This window comes from Polistes fuscatus, unplaced genomic scaffold (genome assembly GCF_010416935.1).
Source record: "Polistes fuscatus isolate 324 unplaced genomic scaffold, CU_Pfus_HIC Scaffold5, whole genome shotgun sequence".
NCBI lineage: Eukaryota > Metazoa > Arthropoda > Insecta > Hymenoptera > Vespidae > Polistes > Polistes fuscatus.
In genome coordinates, this window is record NW_025113129.1 from 12129629 (window position 1) to 12152051 (window position 22423).

At 40.5% G+C, this 22423-nt stretch overlaps 1 protein-coding gene across 2 annotated transcripts in view; it reads left to right on the forward strand.

Moving 5' to 3' along the window:
* The window catches only part of LOC122522559 (autophagy-related protein 16-1), a 374631-nt gene that overhangs the window by 70952 nt on the left and 281256 nt on the right, over window positions 1-22423 (forward strand). The window lies entirely within an intron of this gene.

Sequence of the window (22423 nt, forward strand, 5' to 3'; positions counted from 1 at the left end):
TCGTTGAGCACTCAACGCGTCGTTGCATGACAGGAAGACGCGTTAAACTCTATTTACGACGTGGGTACGTGCTACCAGGGGAAAAGATAGCGGAAGATGCTGCGAGGAGGTCCCGAAGAAAAATACGAGAGAGAGGGAATAAGGAAGAGGAAGAAGAAGAGAGAGAATTTTAGCTCGAGGTTCCTAAGAAAATTGAACGAAAAGATGTTGCAATGGTTTTTTTTTTTTTTGCTTCTTTTTGAGAAAGGACTGTGCCGGATCATGAAAAAAGGTTTAAAAGAGTTGAACTAAAAGAAGAAGATCATGAAAAGCGTTAGCAGTATAGTTCACTTCGCACTGCTAGTTACCTACATACATACATACATACATACATACGTACATGCACATTTTCGTTCTACTATGAGCTCTTACATTTACACTCCAGTTCGAAGAGCATATTACCATAACTTTTAACCAACGTCTGTGTGTGGTTTGTTTCTTGCTGTCGGTATAATTAAACGTAACGCTGCGTTGCCTCGCAAATGACAATTTTCTTTCCCTTCTCTTTACGCTTTGTCGTTATTTCATCCTGCTCCGGATCCTTATTCCTTTTCTTTTTCTTTTTCTTTAGTTTTAACACTTTCTTTCTTTCTTTTCTTTTTCTTTTTTTTTTTTTGTTTTGTTTAGTCGCTCGATGCTCTTAACCATCCCCGTACTTATTTTATTTCTCGGTATCCTTTCTTTTTTCCTCCTCCCCTGCCCTCCCCCTTGCCCCCGTTTTCTTTTCTTTTATCGCCTCTTTTTCTTTCGTTTTTTTTTCTTCTTCTTCTTTATTTCTTTCTTTATTTCGATTCATTTCCATTCGCGCCACGTACGGGGGAACGCGCGATCGAATTTATATATTCACGGTGTATAATGCCGCGTCTTTGTTAAAGCTCGAGGGGGGAAAGAAAAAAAGGAAAGAAAAGAAAAAGAAAAAATGGAAAGAAGAAAAAAAAAGAAAAAAGTGCGTACAATAGGAAGGCCGATCGAACGTGCAAAGAGAAACGGTTCCGCAGCTGCGGGCCGTCCAATTATTTCGAACACCGACGTTTCGTCGTATTAACGCGTTGCTTGCATCCTCCCGTGAAACGAACCGAACTGAGTAAATTTATTTAATCCTATTTATATATGTTTATATGTGTATATGTATATGTATATGTATCGAGTACCGTGTCGGGACTTTGATTATTCTTAACGAACGATCATCGAACAGTTCGTCGCTTCTTTCTTTATCTTTATGAGCTACGTTTTTTTTTTTTTTTCTTTGTATTTTTTCCTTGTTGTTTTATTCCCCTTCCCATTCCTTCCTCCTTTATATTTTTTCTCTTTCCTCGCGAGTTTCTAACTTCGCCCATGGGAAATTAAAAATCGTGCGCCGCGAGTTGTGTTTTCACTTCGAAGATATTTTTGCGTATTACTTAAAAAGCAACCCGAAAAAAAAGAGAAAAAAAAGAAAAAAAAAAAATTCCAATGCAAAGAGGAAGAGAAAATCATTGAAAGGACTGTCGCTACTGCTGCTGCTGTGTACGTTCGAGACGAATCGACATAGAGCAGCAGGTATTTTCGTAAAGTATCACGATCTTTTCGTCGTTAGAAGCAAACAAGCAAACCAACCAACCAACCAACCAACCAACCAACCAACCCTGGAGACATATTTTATCGTTCGTCTAACTCGCTCTTTGCGTTACTCTTCTGCAATGTACCTCCTTTTTCCTCCTCCTCCTCCTCCTCCTTTTTTCTCCTCATACTTCGTCTCGACCTCCTACTTCTCTCTCTCTCTTTCTCTCTTTCTCTCTCTCTCCCTATTCTCGAGAGCACTCTCTCGACTTTATTCAAAAGTCGACGACGTTCCCAACGGAATGGTCGCGTATCTCCCTCACCTACTCGATGCGACGAATCCTCATTTGCATTTAAACGCGCTTAAACGTTACGGGATTTCACTCACGATTTTACCACTTACGATAAGGTAAGCTCGATAATGGTAATAAAGATGGCAATTTGTCTGCTCGCACGTCTATTCGACGACATCGTGAAAGAAATATGGTTGGATATGATACGATAGAAATCCATCGATTTTATATATTTTTATCGATGTATTATAAATATTACGTACGATGTATTATGATTTATTACGCATCAGTACTCATAACATTTCGTATGCCTATCATAATTGCACTAATAGAATTTCCCAATCATTTAACCATTTCTATCAACTCATTGATCCTTTCAACTAATTCATATCGTCTATTAAATTTTGTTTAAACTCATTATAGAATTGTATAACTTTGTTTCTCTTTTTTTCTCTTTAATCGTTATTATTGCTACTTATTGTATACTTTTTATTTAAATCTTCATTAATTTTGTAAATATATTTATCTATTTATTTATATTTATTTTTATGTATTTTTTTTTATATTTTAATTTATTTGTTTATTTATATTTATATTATCTTTATATTATCTTCATCTTTCAATATTTATTCTGGTTATGTAACAATGGGTAATTCTCATCAATATTTAAATAAACAAATAAACAAATAAAATATAAAAAAATATATATATACACCAGTTACAAATAATTTAGTATTTTATTGACACGTGTGTGAAATATGGTTAATCAAATAAAACACCCGAACATTTACGATAATTATCCTTGCTCTTCCTTTAACACGCACGAAAAAGTATTCAATCGTTAAGAATAATTTAGAATTTATGTTGACACGAGCTTAACATCGTCAAATCAATGGAAAGAAATAGCGAGCCCGAAGTTACGTAACGCACGCGAACATTAAGGATAATCGTCCTTTCTCTCCCTTAACACGCACAAATTACAGCATATCGACGATTGTAGGAGCGTTTGGTAAATTACGAGCGAGCCGAGGTAGAGCGTTGGTACCCGTAAGCTCGCACGACTCGGCTAACAGTTTATTATCCTTGGTATGAGGCGGCATTCCGTTCAGCCATTTCCACGAATTCCTCATCGAGGGCCCATGCAACGGGCGAAAACCATTCTCACACGGCGCCTCGGGAAATCACACATTACCGACGCGTGAACGACGAGAGTATAGTACCAACCAAAGAGAAAGGATAAAGAGAGAAATAAAAGGAAAAATAAAAGAAGAAAGAAAGAAATAATGAAACAAGAGAAAATAAGGGGTGAGAGACGATTAGGAACCGATACATGGAAAACTATTAACTTCTCCTTTTAGAGCACGGTTTACGACGAATTAAGGGGAGCTTTGAAATACGTGAGTACCTTTTTCTCTATATGGCGGCAAAGAAAATAGTCATCTCCGTCGGCGTCATCCTCGTTCTCTTCTCTTATCCTCGTTTAGTATTCTTTTCCTTCCCCCTCCTCCCCATCCTTCTTCTTCTTCCAAATCGTCAGAGGAAAGTAAGAACACAGGGAACAACACCGCATACCACGAGGATATAGTCGGCTATATCGTTGGCTCTTACTACTGTAGATTTCTTTAGCAAAACCCCTTGGCAAGGAAGAAACCCTCCTCACTCTTATCTTTTCTTCCAGAGCCCACTAATTTCTGTTTTTCCTTTCTTCCTCGCATATTCTGCCTACGGCTTAACAACGATCTCTCTCTCTCTCTCTCTCTCTCTCTCTCATTCTCCTTTTCCCTTTCCCTTTTTTCCCGCCTTTCTTTCTCTCATTTCCTTTTGTTTTGCACGTTTTATTCTCTGCATTCTCAATGTTCGTGTTCTTCGCGAATGTGTATCCGCAAAGACTCCCGGCGGAGGCACATCTCTAACATCGCTAACGCGAGAGAGAGAGAGAGAGATAGAGATAGAGAGAGAAAATATTTCGTATACGGCGTCCGTCCTTTACTTTTGCCGCATTTCAAAAGCAGCATTCCGTCTTGATTATCTACCGCATTCCGTCATAAATCTCTCGGTATCGTAGTCGATTGGACTTAAGACGTAATCCCGCGCTGATTGTTATATATTGCCTTCGATTTACGTCCCTTCTATAACGCGAATGTGAACGCGAACTTGAACACGCGCGCGCGCGCGCGCGAGTACTCGCACGCGTTACTACCACCACTTCCACGTTATATGGAAATGAACGTTCCATCCCGCGCGTTTCAACATTTATTTTTGTTGTTGTTGTTGTTGTGGTTGTTTTTTTTTTCTTTTTATTGTAAAACTTCCACCTTATTCTACCTTTCCTTTCTTTCTCGTCACTTTGCCGCTTCTTACCCTTTGGCGTAGTACCACGCCTACGTTAAGATACCATACGCCAGTTCGACATATAGAATCGAAAGGATACCTTTCCCTTTTGTATCCGCATCCCTTTCTATCTATCTTTTCTTTCTTTCTTTCTTTCTCTTTCTCGTACAAGCGATAATCAAGCAAACGTCCATCCACTCTCATCGATCTACTTCCCACTTCCTCGTAATTCTACTGCTATTTTGCGCGTTATCGTTAGTTCGCGAGGTTTAGAATCGTATGCTAATGATAGAGGAAGAGATTGAAATTCAAAGAGGGCAAAAACCGTACGAGATATTCTTTCTCTCTCTCTCTTCTTTTTTTTTTCTTTTCCTTCTTTCTTTATTTCTTTTTCTTTGGAGGAATTCACTCGTTATCGATTTGTTCCCAAAAAAAGAAAAAAAAAAAAATAATCTTTAAAGTTCACGCCCTCCAAGAGGGGTTGCGGTCGGTTACTCATTTTACTTTATTTGTTTTCTTCTTCTTCTTTTATTCTTTTTTTCTTTTTTTCTTTTTTTTTTTTCAAGACACCCTGGGAGAGAGCACGCACCAGGATTTGCATAATTGCGAGCGATTGTTTGTCCCCGTATCATGGCCGGCGCATACATGCTCCTGAGCCATGGTGTGTTCTCTTCTGATCCTTATTCATATGCAAATGGCTGGGTACACCGGCGTAGAACGCTGCGGAATTGAAGACTGACGCTTACTGGTCCACACATCTCTCTCTCTCTCTCTATTTTATTCTCTATCCCTTTCTCTATGTCTGGCTATCGTTTCTAGGATTCTAGTTTTCCACTTCCTACTATCTATCTTTTTCTCTTGCCACGCAAGCTACGAGTACGCGCCGCGAGTTTTTGCGTTCTCTCTGTGTATGTGTGTGTGTGTTCCGCCCCCCCCCTATTCTTCTTCTTCTTCTTCTTTCCAGGTTTGAAATGGTTCTTTCTCTAGGCTCGATTTTAACCTCCCGCCTAGTTTCTCTTTCTCCTATTTTCTAGAGTTTTGGTTATATTTTCAATTCACCTTTCTTCTTCCCACTTACATAAACGTAACTCGTTATATATATATATATATATAATAACTTATTCGATCCAACTTAACTCTCACCACACCGAGCGTATTTGCACATGAGCTTCTAACTAAAAGCGAGGCTCCCTTTGTTAACGACTGTATTGGAATTAGGAAGTTTCTCTCTTCCCAACGACGTTAGATAATTATTGCCACGAGATAAATAAAGTAGGTAGAGTTTCTCTGGGCATAAGCGAACGTTGTTGAGTTACTCCCGCAACGAGCAAGAGACACCCCGATATCGAACTTTTCAATGGATGGCCCTCCCGGCCGGATCGATAAGGAGGACTCTCTTTAAAGTTAAATTAACGCGTTTAGTTTACATCTATCTGTTCTAAAGGGGTTCTAAAGGCCAGTATAATTCTAAGGAAAACCATTTTATCGAGTTAATCCAAGATCAAGGGAGAGAGTGAGAGAGATGATAATAGCTAAGAGTAGGTAGATGGATACGTCCGGTCTTTACGAAGCAACCGCTTAAGCTTTGTCTTCATAGATCCGAGCCCCTCTTTCTCGAGTCCGTAAACATTGTTTGCACAATCAATGAACCCGTGAACGTTACTACTATTACTACTACTACTACTACTACTACTACTCTTCGGCTAACCCACGTTTCTTCGACACGTGCTTCACACTCTACCAGAGGACGCACGTGCTTCGATTAATAAGAGAAATACTAGAATAGTAGTGGCTTTCGTTTATCTCCCCCTGCACTCCTCTCCACCTCACCCTTTTCATTCGTTTTCTCTTTCTATCGTTTGTAGGTAGAAACCTTCTTCTTCTTCTTCCCTTTGTCGAAAGCAACGTTGAATGCGACGATTTATTTTAATTTTGCGGAGACAACCTTGCGTTGTGGTGGTGGTGGTGGTTGGTAGTAGTTGTACAGAATTGCGGAGAAAGTGACGTGGGAATATTCTACGTTTCTCTCACTTATTCGCAACGTAGAAAAGAGTCACGTTGTTGGTGCATTCGCGCTTGCTTGCTTGCTTGCTCTTGCGCGCGCGCGCGCGCACCGTACCAGCGGCTACCACTGTCCCTCGTGTCACGCTTTAACCGTGCGACTAGAATTAACTTTACACGGTCATTTAACGCGCGACGTTCGTGCTAATTAGCACCTCGTTTAAACGAACACTAGCGAACTAATATATTTTACAATTTATGGGAGATACCGTTAAAAGGATAGGTACCACCTATCGTAAAAGCGCATGCCATTACCGACCACGCGTTTTTCATTACGTACGATAATGAATTTCAATATAAATTTCGTTACATTTTCATTCGGTTAAATGTCTTTTTATAATTTAGTCGTTCGTTCGATCGATCGATCGATCGATCGTTTCGATGATATTTCTTTATTTTTTTTACTTTTATAATCTTTTATCTCAAAAACTATGCGTTATTACGTTGATTTTCATCTATAGTTGGTAGTAGTAAGTATAATAGAAAATTAGGACGCGTCGTCACGTAGTCCAACGATGAGTAAAGTACATGAAAGTCCAAAGAAGCAAGTAAGCAAGCAAGTAACCAACCAAGCAAGCAAGCAAGCAAGAGGACGAACGAAGACGATGACAACGACAACACACTCTGGCACGGTCACCCGGACATAAATTGCCAGTGGCGCATAATGAGGGTCGTTTGGCCTCGTCAGCCCTTTAAAATCCCGAGTAACGGAAGTCGCGAGTGATTACCTACGGCGGTCATAAGGTTGACTCGTGTGGTCGTCGGTGCAATCAGTGAAACCTGCCGCGAAGCATCCGCAAACGTTGCAACCAACGAAGGATACAAACGCCATCGGTCGACTAGCTCTCTCGACATTCCTACTGTTGCTACCGAACGAACGAACGAACGAACGAACGAACGAAAGAACGAAAGAACGGACGAACACGTACAACAGTGAGTATCTCGACTCTACTCGTCGTCCATGGAATTTGCAAATTCCAAGCGCGAAGGGAAGAGAATCGACTTTGCCCACAACCACAATTTCTCTTGACATTTCTGAGCAAACTCTATGCGTATGCAAATGGTATCTCTCGTGTCGTTTCATATCATCGCGTTACGCATATACCTATGTATATATGTATGTATGTTTATATGTATGTATGTAGGTACGTATCTATGTACATAAGTTCCATTCGTGCGGTTGCTTCGTAAAATAGGACATAAATACTTTCACATAGTTTTTATTATTTATTTTATTTTCTTTTTTTTTTTTTAAACCTATCGCGAATAAAAGCCCCGAAGCTTCGTTTTTTCTTCGAACCATTTTTCGATTAAAATTATTCCCGCACCAATGGTCGTCGAGCTGTGGCGTTAAGTGGACCGGTGAAACGTCCTTATGGAATGGTTGATGATAATCTATAGATACCCCCCTCCTCCTCTTTCTCCTCCTCCTTGCCCCCCCATGCCACCCGTGTAATTCTTCTCGGTGGTACGTTGAAAATCTAGAATTTCACTGCACGAATGTGGAACCAGAAGGGAAAGAGAGAGAAAGATAGAAGACCGCACACGTATTCGGTTCACGAAAGATGTTCGCCACCAATCGGCAGCACCTGTCGACGACAGGTCGAGTACTGGGAACAAATTGGGAGCACGGCATAAAATCTCACCCTTCCTGCTCGTCCTCCTTTCCTATACGAATTCTGGCTATCTTCAGAGAGAGAGAAAGAGAGAGAGAGAGAGAGGAAGAGAAAAGAATCCTGGTGCCGCTATTTTCTCACTTTTAATATTCTTCCAAGCGCTTACAGTAGAAAAGGCACGCAGCTGTTTGCCGAGATAGCTCAAACCTATTTTCTGAAAATGCACCACGAATGCAATTCTTTTCTGGTTTTTTATTTTCCTTTGTCAATTTATCACATTCGTTGATATACAGTTGATAATTTATATATGATAATTGTTTTTATCGTTGTGCAATCGTATCTTATTTCTTTCCTTTTTGTTTTTTTTTTTTTAAATAACAACAGTTACTCGCTTACGTGATTTTAGACAATTATCGTTTTCGTTGTTGTTTTATTTTCTATAAAATAATAAATAAATAGGGAGAGTTATAAGACACACAGTGGAGAAGAGAAAATTCCTCGTCCGATATCGGACCACAATCGCGCGAAGGTTTGTACGTTTGTACCGTAAGTTCGGTATTAGATGTAGACAAGATTACAATGCTGCCGATATCGTGCATTTAATCTTTTACCAATCGATGACCGAAGTAAGAATACTGCGCGATGGGTTACACGTTGTCTTTTCTCTTATCTACTACTCCCTAACATATATTATTCTCGAAGTTGTGTGTAAGCTTTTCTCGTATTCGAGACCGAGACGAAGATATTGCAGGAGAAAAAAATTAAAAAAAAAAGAAAAAAAGAAAAGAAAAAAAACAGGAAAGAAAAAAAAATTCTTAACGGCAACCGGGTACCCGTTGTTGCCGTCTTTCTCGCAATAAATCCGTCCACGTAGAATTTCCTCGAGTATCCTAAAAGCGAGCTTGGACTAACATAAGCGTAATTTAACGTCTTTCGTGGCTTTCCTGTCCTCTACGACGTTAGCTCCGCGGTTAGCTGTTTGGAACGAGCTCACCAACACTATCACCAACCGGTGGCTGGCATCGTTCTACCCAAAAGCAGCAACACCGTCGACAATTCATGCGGAGGAACACACCTTTTAACCGTTATTAATTACGTCGTATTAATATAAATGCCCGGCTTAAGGAGAATTAATGTACCCATCCGCAATTTAGTCGCATCGTCGTAGAAAATCTGGACCGCCGGATTTACGCGGTCATTCGGATCTTGTTAGGCAAATTCCATTTCGGAATAGGAAATTATCCTACGCGCATAATGCTTTATTACGTTATTCTACTACGTATTTATCCATCCATCCATCCATCCATCCAACCATCCATCTATCTTTCTTTCTAAGAATATTCATTTTCTATTCTTATGATTAACTTAACTTACGTAAAAATATTTATAACGTATAGTTTATTTTTTGTCGTATTTAATTGCATAACGATAGACGGACGTTTCTCATGTCATATTTAAAATTGTATTCTAATCTTTGTAAACGAACAAGAATAAGAAGAAGAAGAAGAAGAATAAGAAGAGGTTTCGTTCGATAAGGAGTCGAGGATTCCGTTAAGCCGTCACGAGAGAGTTGGTGGCCGGCAGTTTCCTAGGAGGATTGGCTTCGCTAGAATAACGCGACTCTGGCGGTCTGTAAATAATCCTGTATCCCAATGTTCGTGCGCGGGTGGCAACGCATATATGGCCGGCGGCAGGAGCTCATATCGGTCGGATCCTAGTTTCATCTTCCATGCCGTGGAAGAAACCGCGCGCGCGGTTTGCCGTCTTCTACTGCATAAAACTCGCGACGTTTCTAATTTTCCCTCGTGGGTATTTTACCCAGAAACTCGGCACCGTCCGTCCATCCCGTTTTCTCTACCTACTTTCCTTATTTCCTAGATTTCTTTTCATTTTACAAGATATACGCAACAACATAAACGGTACCGTAACTTATTCGTGCGTCTCGATAATTTACGTTATTCGTTCCACCGCCATCACGATTATCACCACCCTCTCTCCACGTAAAGGCTTTAAGGAATTCTCTAAGTTAAACATATAAGAGATGGATATCGAGAGAATTATAATCGTTTATAGCTTTTGGCTTCTATCCTATCCGGCCTTCTTTCTAAAGATCAATAAAATCGACGTATTATATACTTTATAGGAACTACTAGATATCTATGGGATTTCAAAGGAGATCGTAGAATCTTTCCATCGATCGGTTTTCCTTGAATCTGCCCGTTAATTGAGGGTTTCGAAAATAGCTAGGAGTACGGTGGTACTACAACAACGCGGCAGAACGCCAAGAAAGGATTAGACTCTCCTGTGGCGTAGTTTCCAACGTACTCCTATGTATCTACTACTACTACTACTACTACTACTATAATATGTTATATGTTGTTAATTACGTTCGCCGCGCGAGGCAGATCTTGGGCTATCGTGAACAACCAGCGCGTAAGTAGTAAACGCTTCGCTAAGTAGCTAAGATATTAATAAGCTACCTAACGGAGGTAACCTCCTCCTCCTCCTCCTCCTTCTGTTGCTACTTCTCATATTCTATTCTCCTCTTCTTCCTCTTCTTCTTCTACTTCTTCTGTTCTTCTCCGTTACTCGTAAGATGAACTCGCCCACGAGGCAAGACAATTTTCCTTATCCTCGAGAGACCTACCAATAATTACGCTTCTGGTTACTCCAATCAGTCTCGAAATAAAGATAATAATACATATCGTTGAATTAAACAAATACGTTTAATTAGTAATCGGTAAAAGTATTCGTTTTAATTCATTCAAGATTAACCAATACTTTGTTATCGGTTTTAATGGAAAAAATTTCAATTTATCGTTAAATAAAATAGCCGGAGGTAAGGATATAAAAAAATGAGAATAAGTAAACATCGAAATATCCGGTCGTAGATTAACGAAACGATATTAACTAGCTTCTAATTTATTATATCGTCCCGATAAAGTAAAGTATCGTTGTACGATTGAAAATCAACGAGCGTGAAAGACTAACAAAGATATTTCTTACTCTTAGGTCGAGATTCTTATTCTCCCAACAATTTCTTATTTCCTCTCTCTCTCTCTCTCTCTCTCGTCTTTCCTGCGTTTGCAAAAGGCAAACAATTAAAGAAATGGATACGCAATCGTAACCGTGAAAGCAATAAAAAGCTACATCGCAGAAGAATAATACGGATGAGGAAGAGCGCGCACGGACGGTCGGAAGAGCTTTGCGCGTTGCTTGTAAAAATTGCCGAGAACCCTCCTATCTTTTTCTTGTCTTTTCTTTTCTTTTCTTTTCTTTCTTTTCTTTTCCTTCCCATTCTTTTCTTCTTCCTCTTTCCCCCCCCTCCTTTCGCGTAGAATTTCTATGGTCGTCGTATCGGCGCACATGTATGAGACAGATAATATCTTCTTGAGGGATTAAACACACCCGCATCCTTGTGCCGTGGTGTACGGTGATGTGTCCCATGGCCCCAATGACCCCATCTGCGGACTTCCCCTCCCCCCGCCCATCCCCCTTGCCATCCCTTCGCCATCTTTCGATTCACTCCCACCCTCTCCTCTCCTCTCCTATCCTTTCCCCCTTCTCTTCTCTTCTCTTCTCTTCTCGCGCTACCGCACAGACGGTTTGCACGTATAGTTTGTTCTATGCTTCGCTGACTTCTATCTCTCTCTCTCTCTCTCTCTCACTCACTCACTTATTTTCTTTCCTTCTTTCATTCTCTTATTCTCCCCTTTTTATTTCAGTTTTATTTTTCATAATCGGCTAGCGTTTTTCTTACCGACGGATGCGCAGGAACACGCAAGAAAATGTTTCGCAGATGTTTCGGATAGGACTCTCGTAGTAAAAGAACGTGTAACACCATTATTGTAAGTATATCCACATCTCGTGTTACACGAAAAGGGAAGAAAATAGGTAAAAGAATAAGGTGTTGTTCTACGAGCATAACACAAACGGAAATGTTCGCGTTACCAACATTCGCAAGAACGTCGATTAACTTTTTTGATCGTAGCCATGAAATTTTTCGAGGTCCACCAATTGTGGATCCAAAGATCGAGAAGTTATCACTTTTCAAAGATGTATCGGCATTGGGTAAGAGGATTCCCTCGTTTTCCATACTTTAGGAGAAGGAAGAAGATCAACGACAAAGACAGAACTACTATTCTATGATAGCTTTAAGTTTATGTTAGTTGGTTTATATCGCTTGCAAATGAACTTGTGCCAGCCACTAGGAATGTTGTTCGTCGAGGGTGGCCTTTGAAGCCTAAGCACCGTTCTAACCGAATAGTTTTGCATTTATTAAGACGATAGAGAAGACGATTCTAGCCGGGTCCTAACGGAAACAACCAATTGAGCTTTCTCGAGGTATAGTGAAATCATCATCCTGAGACACGAGAGATAAGGGAGAGTCTGTTTTTCTTTGTTGTTTGGTAATATGTTTTATTTCTATTGTTTCCATTGTACTTAAAAACTGAATCTTTGATACTTAAGATTAATGTTTGTTGTTTGTTGCTTCTTGGCAATCGAGTCTACTAACAAGCAGTGGTATCTTGATCAAGAGACTACGAGCAAGTAGAGAAAGATGAAGAGAGATAGATAGATAGAGAGAGAGAGAGATAGAGAGAGAGAGAGAGAGTACAAAGCTCTAACTGTGATCCTCTTTACGGATGACAGGAAGACGAGATCGCATAGGACTTGTTTCCATCCGCTTGGTCGTCCTTCGAAGGTATTCCATTACTGTGAGACAACGTTCGAAACATCCTGAACGATCCTTCTGTTCTGAGTATCGATCGGGTTTGGTCGAAGTACTGCCTTCGGTTAAGGATTCGTTGAGCTCACACGATACAGGATAGAGAAACAGGTGTCTCCCACGGGGCGTGTACAAGGACCATTCCAATAGTTAGAGGCAGATAACACGAATTACATGAGAGTATTTCCTAACATCTTGCGTATTCCTTCTTTCTCTTCGTGTTTCTCAGTTCTCACTCATCTCTTCTTAACAATATCCTTTTCATTGGACGATTGACTTCTTCGTTGGATCCTTTTACCAATTGGTGGGTGGGTATCACTCGTCCCAATGCTAGATTCGTGATTCGTATAAGAGAATATCCTACATTTTTTTCTTATTTTTCCCCTTTTACTTGGTAAACGTGAAATATCGAATCAACGTTGCGAGTATACGTGTCTCTTTTTATTTACAGAGGTATATTTGTATTATGTTATTCTTGCGTGTAGTTGTAGTATGGCGAATGGTTCGGTGAAAAGTTATATGCGTGTGCCGAGATAGACCAAGCTCTGGGATCGAAGAAGCCAACTCTCTCACCGAGATATTCTCGCGGAGTGGGAAAAGAAATTGGGAATTTCACGCTTCTGTTGGCCATTCTCGTTCCTATGCTTTCCAAGTGTAAATATATATTTTACTTTTATATATATATATATATATGTATGTTTTCTCTCTTGTGAGCTTTTTAGCTTTGCCAGAGGAAAAAGAGACATATACGTGTACACGTGTACGTGTATGCGTGTATGTGTGTATGTGGGATCTCTCCTAATGGTCGGAAGAGGGGGACACTTCGCCCTTTCATCTTACACCAAATCACACTCTATCGTACTTTTTCGTTTCTTTTCTTTTTCCTCTCTATCTACTTTATCGATAATGTTCCACCGATGGACGCCAGTTATCTCCCATACTTCGTATGGTAAAAGGTTTTACCAGTCTACGATGTCTGCTGCTTCTGCTGCTGCTGCTGCTACTGCTGCTGCTGCTGTGACCCTGAATAGACTAGTATCTACTACGCGTATTCGATAAAAGACCTTTTTAGATCGCGGATAAAAAGATTTTTCGAAAAGGGAGGGCAGGGTGGGGTGGGGGCTGCTGGGGGAATTGAATTTCGCTCGAAGATGACGTTAATTCTATTCCAAATCGGAGACCGATGACGACGACAATGACGTCTACGACGACAGCGCGAAAAGGAATAGTAGTAGCTTGTTCGATCGAATTTTCGTGAAATTCCGTAGCACACTCGAAACCCTTCCCCCCACCCCCTACTCCCCCATAGGTTATGCATTCTCGAAGCTTATTCACGATCGAGATGGATTTAAATTGCATTCCTACCTTTTCAATTTATTTTACATATACGCTCGGCGAATAATATCGGATTACATATCGATGTAATACAGCACGAATCATTGCACATCTCAGTAGTAATACACGTTTTACCTTCCCCCCCATCGAACCGTCCGACCATTCGTGTTTTTTCTTTTTTTCTTTCCACTCCCTCCTCCCTCCTCCATCCTTCTTTTCGTTGGTTATTGAAATATATAAAAAGAAACAACGATTTTCTCGATAATTAAATGCTTTTCGATGAAATTGAGTTTTATGTATTACCTGTGAGGACTCCATTGGGTAGGAGAAAAAGAAAAAAAAAAAAGATACGGGGTAAACGTTTCTGAGAAGTAACGTAGAGAACATTCGACAGTTTGTTCGTTCCTTTTTCTTTTGTTTACCAATGTTCCTTAGTTTTTAATGCTATCAGCGGCGGAGCCTTAATTAACTTGGCAAAGTAAAATTGCTTTGGTCGAAGTACAGAGACGCTGGCCTGCCAACGAGGTTTTCTCATCTCTCTCTCTCTCTCTCTCTCATTCTTTCTTTTTGTTCTTTTTTTTCCTGTTTTTTGTTCATCTCAACAGACACTCATTTTTGGACTTCATCCTCGTCGTGAAAGGTAAACTACTATCGATCGTAATTAGCTTCGATAACTTTGAAACGCAGGACGAAGAGAGAGAGAGAGAGAGAATATCTCGAGCTTAACGACTACAGCTTGTAACTAACGTAACGCCGATTAAACGTAAGGGAATAAATAATCGTTAAGTGGCTCGATAGTAATTTAACTTTCGTCTTCGAAGGATACTTGAAAGTTCGAGGATTTCGAGAGAGTGTATCCTGGCAGCTGCCAACCAGGTGGATAAAGTTGGATATTATGGAATATTTGCAGGAAGTCTAGGAATAACGGTTGAACTTACTAAAGATATTGACTTTTTTTTTTTTGCCTTCTTTCTTATTTTCTTTCTATCGTTCCATGGCGTTAACGCGAAATGTTTTAGCAATAGAGAGAAAGAAACCAAAAATATATAAGAATAGAAAAAGAGAAAGGAAAAGTAAGAAAATACACCGATCGGGGGTTGGTGTCGTCGATGCTTGTTGTTGCCGATGATATTTCGTCTCGTATTACTCGGATACGTCGCATTGTTTCGATTATTTCTCGATTTCACGCTTTTCATTTTCCCACGAGTATCACTCGATACGACGATATATCTACTCCTCTCGTATCTTGCGAACCGAAATGCGAGGGACAGATTGGATTGGTGTACGCAGCGAAGTGACTGGAGCTGTCTACTTCACAATAGACTTCCTTCCACTCGCGTTTTGTGTTGTGTTGTGTTGTGTTGTGCTGTTGGGTATCGCCCAGAGTCGTACTCTTCTTCTTCTTCTTCTTCTCGGTGGTTTGGTGAATCTATTTTACGGAAAATACGACTCATGAATACGCGGCACAACTCACTGAGATTTCCGTAAACGCGTATTCCTTCGGGACACCGAGGACGACGATCGTGGAAAAGCAAGCCCGAGGAATGGTGGGAGAGGGGAGGGAAGACTTGCTCGATACTAGAGGGGGGAAAGGGGTCGTTTCTGGCTTGGCATTGAATTAGGTATAGCTCTGAATGGATTCGCATTGGCACGGAGTGGTATAAAAGGAAAGCACTTACTCAGAACGGTAAGTGATAAAAGAGTCTGAAAAACATGTTTGAACCATGACTGGAGAGAAGGAAAAACAGGAAGAAAGAAAGGATGGATGGATGGATGGATGAATGGATAGAAGGAAGGAAGGAAGGAAGGAAGGAAGGAATAAGAAAACCAAGGAACGAACGAACGAAGAAACGAAAGAAAGAAGGAAAAAATAGACTCCGATAGGAATCGGTGGTAGCTAAGTGTTTCTATGGAAATTTCTGAGGTAATATTCTCTCTCTCTCTCTTTCGGTATGATAAAATTATGGATTTTTTTTTCTCCGTGGATGGAAAATAGATGAAGAAATCTAGTAGATAAAATAAAACCAAAATGTAAAAACTAGAATAAAAATTGTAGTAGGAAAATAAATAAAAATTCACTATACCGCTGCATTTTACTCGCACCGTGCTAGGATCTTTATTACAATGTGCTCCTCGTGGGATCAAAAATCGTTTAACTCTTTTTCCAAGGCTATTTTTCTGCGCGTATGTCGCACGAGTACGGAAATAAAGGGTCTCCTTGTAGTTGGAATGCTTGGAAAGAGGAACTGTAAGATTTCGCGACGGTGCGAGATTTCCTTTCTCCCTTTGCCCTTTTGTTTTCTCTTATTCTTCTTCTTCTTCTTCTTTTTTTGTCTTTCTCTCTCTTTCTCTTTTTCTTTTTCTTTTTCTCCTTTTTTCTTTTTTTATTTCTCTCACCGTCGACATTCATTTTCCTTCGCGGAAGGTACTTTCTCTTGCGGAAGCATAATAAAATTTCCGCAGAGAAAACGGAGGGTGGTTAGAAACGAACGCGCCGAGTGGAATTTACTTGTCTCCTTGGGAAGATTTTCCAAGAGATGTTGTCCTATTACGCGTTTGTACGCTTTTCCTCTCCTCCCCTTGCCCCTGCCCCCATCCTCCGGTCTTTTTCCTCGTTCCACGGTTGTTGTGTTTTACCGCTATGCTATAGCGAACGACGAAACTTTTGTTGATTCCGCAAATTCATTATACTTGATAGAATTTTGATGAAGCACCGAGCAAATGACTTGTTCGAATCTAGACGAATTTACGATAATTAATTAGCCGCATTGGTGGCCGTTTCTATTTTAAGTTCGTGGGGGTTGGGAAGGGAGAAAGAGGGGGAAGAGGAGGGAAAGGGGGGGAGTGCTTGACGAGGAAACGCGCCAGAGATAAAGAGCTTCGATGCTAGGTGAAATTGCAATACCGTTTCACGGAATGCATAAAGATGAGAGAGAGAGAGAGAAGAGAGATGGTGGTAAAGATAGATAGAAAGATAGAAATAGAGAGAGAGAGAACGAATCGTTGCAGAATTAGTACTAGTCAAGCTTTCCACATCCTTTTGGTACGCGTTTGCTTTATCGATTTTTGTCAGAGTCCACACACGTAAGGGCAGTGAAACTACTCTTTACGATCGATCGTCCAACGAACGACGGGTAGGACTCTCAGAACAAAATGAGACCTCGCGTAGCATAGCATAGCACAGCATAGCATAGGTCGTTCGTACGTTCGTTCGATATACACAGAAGACCGGTAGGAATCCTCTTGGAAATCGAGAGGTAGAGCTTAATGGAACGGCGCTAGAAATCGGACAGAGTTTCAAATCGCCGTAATTACGACTATTTTCCTCGTACCTTTTCCCGATGGCAACGCAAACGATAGAGAAGAAGGTTTTTGGCCTCGTTCGCGTGCAAAAAGGTTACGTCCGTCCGTCCGTCCGTTTTGTCGAGGGTTGGAGAGAATAGGGTAAAAGGAAAAGGGCGAAGTGGAAGAAAAAGCCGAAAGGAGGAGAAAGATGTAATTAATGGACTGTAGTGGTGGTGGAGACGAGTGAAGGGTAACGATTTCCAAGGGAAAAGATTGCTTTTATCGTCAAGGCCGTAGTGGATCTCGTTGTTCCTTGGTTGCAAACGACGAATGGTAATAATGTATTTAAGTAGTAGGAGAAGGAAAAGTAATGCGCGTGCGTGCATGCATCGTGTGTAGAAGAGTAGATCTTGGCTTGTTAATTTAACGATTGCTGTCATTCATGCAACGATACTCTAACATTCCGTTCATCACCGGATACACGGTGAGTTGAAAAGAGAAAACAAGAGTTCGTCTTACGCGGGAGAATCGGAGTTAGCTTGGTAATGATGCGACCCGCAGAGTGGCATCGATCAGAAGCATCCTAGCGATTCTAAGAAGGAATTTGCATTGGCAAAAGGATACTCGATATACATATATATATATATAGATGCTATGTTCGCGGAAAAGGAGGAAACGAGGAAGCCATTGGAAAAGAGAGAAGAGGTTTGTAAATTGGAACGATCCATAAAACGAGTCATATCGAAAACGATCTGACTAACATTTCCGTTCTCTTATTCTTTCTTTCTTTCTTTCTTTTTTTCTTTCTTACATTTTATTTGTAAAAGAAAAATACTAGGATATCGTCGTTTCGTTCTTTACGCGGAAAGTGAAGATCTTGCGTTTTCTCGTTTGAAAGAATTCCAAGTGACGGTACCAATTGACAGGGATAACAAATGGCTAGAACGCGTGAGTAACAGCGGGTTAAAGATAAGATCGACTCGCCGTTACACGTCCGGCCCTTCGTCTAACACGGCATAGCCCTTTATGATAATCACCGAGTGGCCGCGTGATTGCGAGGATTTGTTAGTACGATAAACCTTCGACGCTCGGCTATGAATTAGAGTGACGAGGGGCAGCGAAGAGGCCAATATCTACGATCTGAAATTCAATAGCCGATAAATAACACGCTCCGTAAATTCTATAATCGGTACTTTGTACCTTCTATACACCGCCTCTCCAGTTGAACGTTCCACGCGTAAGAAAGATAAATATGATCGTGTTACCGATCAGTGGATCGTCATCCGGGACTGTTCCCTTTTTTTCTTTTCATAAACAATAAGGGTAATCGTATTACGATTCCACTCTCTTTGATTATCGAATACAAATTGAACAGCGACTATACACATTTTCTTTTCTTTCTCTAAATTAATCTATAAATTATATTATTTTACAAGGATCTTTAGATAATATAGAAAATGTTAGATGCAATTAGCAACGATTTGATATTTTTCTAAATTCTCGTATACACCTTTGCCAATGATAGTCATTAACGTTTTTCGTTAAAAGTCATCAGAAAACTCGTGCGAGGTCGCGAATCGTGGAAAGAAATCTTGAAAAATCCGTGCCAGTGATATTCCATTACGTTTGGCGCATGGTAGAACGTGCAACAACCGCGATAGCTACGGGAGTTGAACACGTAGGGAATTTGTGTTGTGTCACGTAGTATTGACTATCGAATAGATACCCAACCACGAGAGGATAGAAAAGAGGAGAGAAAAGAGTAGGCTTCTTTCTACCGCGTGCTCTGCTCGCGTTTCTACTTTTGTATGTGCTCGTCGTATCCCGTGCACGAACTTGATCCTACGTTTCTTATGCAAACTGGCATTGGTCCAAGTTTAGGTATTGCTAGGAGGTGTCACTCGTGTCATAGCCGATACACCAGGCAAATCCCATTGACCTTCTTATTTCGAGTACACGTTTTATTTTATACAAGTATTTGATTTTCTTTCTTTATCTTTATCTCGTTCTTAACTTTTCGCCCGTTTATTCTTCCTTATCTTTAGATCATCTTAACTGTTGTACATAACTGAATACATCGTGGGAACGAAACTTGCAAGTACTTCAAACCGAAGACGACGAGGTCAATCGTGCACCGATCGGTGTATAAATCGAAACCATGGTCTAAAAAGTCTCCAATCTCAAGCAACAACTGCTACCCGTCTCGACTAACTGTCCTGTTAACCCATTAACCCTAGCATCGTGGCCTCGTTAATCCTCTATTTCTCTTGGCCGTACGAATACGACGACAACTACCAATACGAGTTAGGTAGTTACCTACCTAACATCGTCCAGTCACGTTCGCTTTTGCCTCCGTGAGATCCGGCACGATTGGGACCACGATTGTAGATCCCTTCTGATGTTCCTTATATTCTATTATCCTTATACTCGATCGATCGTGAATAATAATCGAGCTAGTCTTGCAAATCTGTAGACAAATTTTTTCGGAATATGCTCGAATCCGCTTTTTTTCTTTCTTTCTTTCTTTTTTGTTTTTGTTCATCAACGATCTTTCCCAAAAATTTCTTTTACCTCTGGAAAATTCAACAAAAACAAAAAAAAAACAAACAAAAAAAGAACTCGGTCACGAATATTCCGCATTGCGAGCACTTTGATGCGCTTGGTTATATTTACACGAAAGAATGGAACGCGTTGATCGGAAACTCCCTGGCTGGTTGGCTGGTTGGTTGGTTGGTTGGCTGGCTGGCATCGCGAGGATTCGTAGCCGAGTACAGCTTTGCGAAGTACATTATGTAAATGGCCTAGGAAAACTGGCTAATTAAAGTACGGGAATAAACTAGAAAAGTCGGAATTCCCGAATGGAACTTTCTACCAATTTTGCAGTCCCCTCTCCCTTCCTCACCCCCCGTTGCTCCCGGAGCTCCACCTTCTTTCGTTCTATTTTCACTCGGTCGCCCATATTCCAGGGTACGAACGGTCCCAGGCTCTTTTACCAGTGAATTCGTCGTCCTTTTGCGGAATCGAAATTCGATGACGAGGAGACGCCCCATTATTTTTTGAATCTTTAATTTCTTTTCGAGTCAAGTGAAGTCCTCTTATCGAATCGACGAGCAAACGAGGAATATCTTTTTTTCTTTTTCCTTTTTAAAAGGGGGGACCAGTTAACGATTTTTCCTTTCAATAAGATTATTATTATTATTATTATCATCAAGCGAATTAATTCTCATTTTTCCTTTTTAAATCCCATCTAGACGATTATATTTTATTAAACAAACGCGTCAGTCAAATGGAAGTAAAAACGTTTGAGATAAAAGGAAGAAAGAAAAGAAAAGATCAAAATAATTAATACAAAGAAGAGTGTGGTGGTGGTGGGTGGGGGTCAATCTCTCAGGAAAATTTTCCACGTTTCTGTCCCCACGAATTGTTTCAAATGCATGACCACCACCAGCAGCAGCAGCACCAGGACCGTTGCCACGCATCTCTCGATTTCCCCGTGGGAAAATCAGCAAACGAGGCCTCGAACAGCTGTAATCCTACCGGACGAACAATGGTAACCGACGAATATCAGGCCGCGTCAAGCATCGCCGCGGACATTAACGCTCTGCAAAACACCGGGAGTATAATCGATCGGTCCTTGCGGAGGTTTCATCATTGTTTGCATTTCGAGCGGTCAGGAAGGGGCTAATTCCGTGGAACGTTGGATGCTTTGGCTCCGTGCTAATTATTCCCCAGGCTCTTTATCCGACCTCGTTTTCTCTCTCTATCTATCTATCTATCTCTATCTCTTTCTTTCTCTATCCGTTCGTCTATCTCTTTCCATCTCTCTTTCACTCTTCCCTCTACCCACTACTATTACTGGTCCTATCTCAACAACATACGTGATCTACCTATGTATTATTTCGTTGGACATTCGACGTAAATAGCGTACAACGCGTATTGAATACGTTCCGTTCTTGATCCCATATGCTCGATACCCAGACATAATTCGTCACGTGATGTTTCGCTCGCAAAGTGCACATTACCTGTATGCGTTTCTTCAACTGGATCTATCCAGTCAACGGTCTGACTTTTGATCTCACTTTCTCGTATCTTCGATATATTTATAATGTGTTTATGTGTGTAACAATTAATAACGTAAAACAATTATTAACGTTCAACTGAGGGATTGATTGTTTTACTTAAAAGGAAAGAAAATTTGTTTTCGTATTATTTGCTTTGTTTCTTTTTGTATTGTTTTTTCTTTTCCAAGGACTAGACAATCTTTTTCTCCTCTCACGACGAAGGATTAATCTTAACTCATTGATCTAAGCGCATTTTTCTGTTGTAAGCAGCAGCCCAGCTACGAAGGAATACGAATGCACTCTTCTTACCTCGGATTACGGAAAAATATATCGACGCGGAAAATCGGTACCGTCGTGAATACGTTGGGAGAGAAAGAGAGAGAGAAAGAAAAGATGAAAGACTTAAAGAGAAAGAGAAAGGTATTAAATACTTCTCTCTAAAGTGCTACGTAGAAGGAACGAAAAAAAAAACCGAATGGTAGTAGTAATAGTAGTAGTAGTAGTAGTAGTAGTATTCGTCGTTGGTTTAAGATCCTTCGTGCATCGAAGTGGCCTTTCGTTGGCTACTTGTTCGTGAGACTAATAAATATGCAATGTCGCGAAAACACGAGAAGAAAGTAAAGAATGGAATAGAAGTGTCTCACCCTCTATTTTTGTCCTTTTTCTTCGTGGGAAAAAGTGGAAGAACGTTAGGTAGGTAGGAAGAGTGGTGGTAGTGGTGATGGTGGTGGGGGGAGTTGGGTTATGGGGGAGAAAAAAAAAAGGAACGTATATATATATATCTTATCCATTCGAAAACGCCATCCCTCCTTAATTGCAGGAAAATGAGAATTTACGAGAAGGTTGGAAAGATATTTTCTTTTTTTTCTTTCTTTTTTCTTTCTTTTTTTTTTTTCAACGAATAGCCTAGGTATTATATTTTAAAACGGTCGATTTCGTGAACTGCTTTCGAGCCCTGTCGATGGCTACACCTCGATGAAGGGTACATCGATATATCGTAAATTAGTACGTCAATCGCAGCTGCGACTGGGAAAACTATTTTCCAACGTCTCCTCTTGTTGACTGACGAGAAAATAAAATCGTCCTGGAACGTTCTGGAAAAATTTTTTTATTGATAATTTACGTATAACGGTG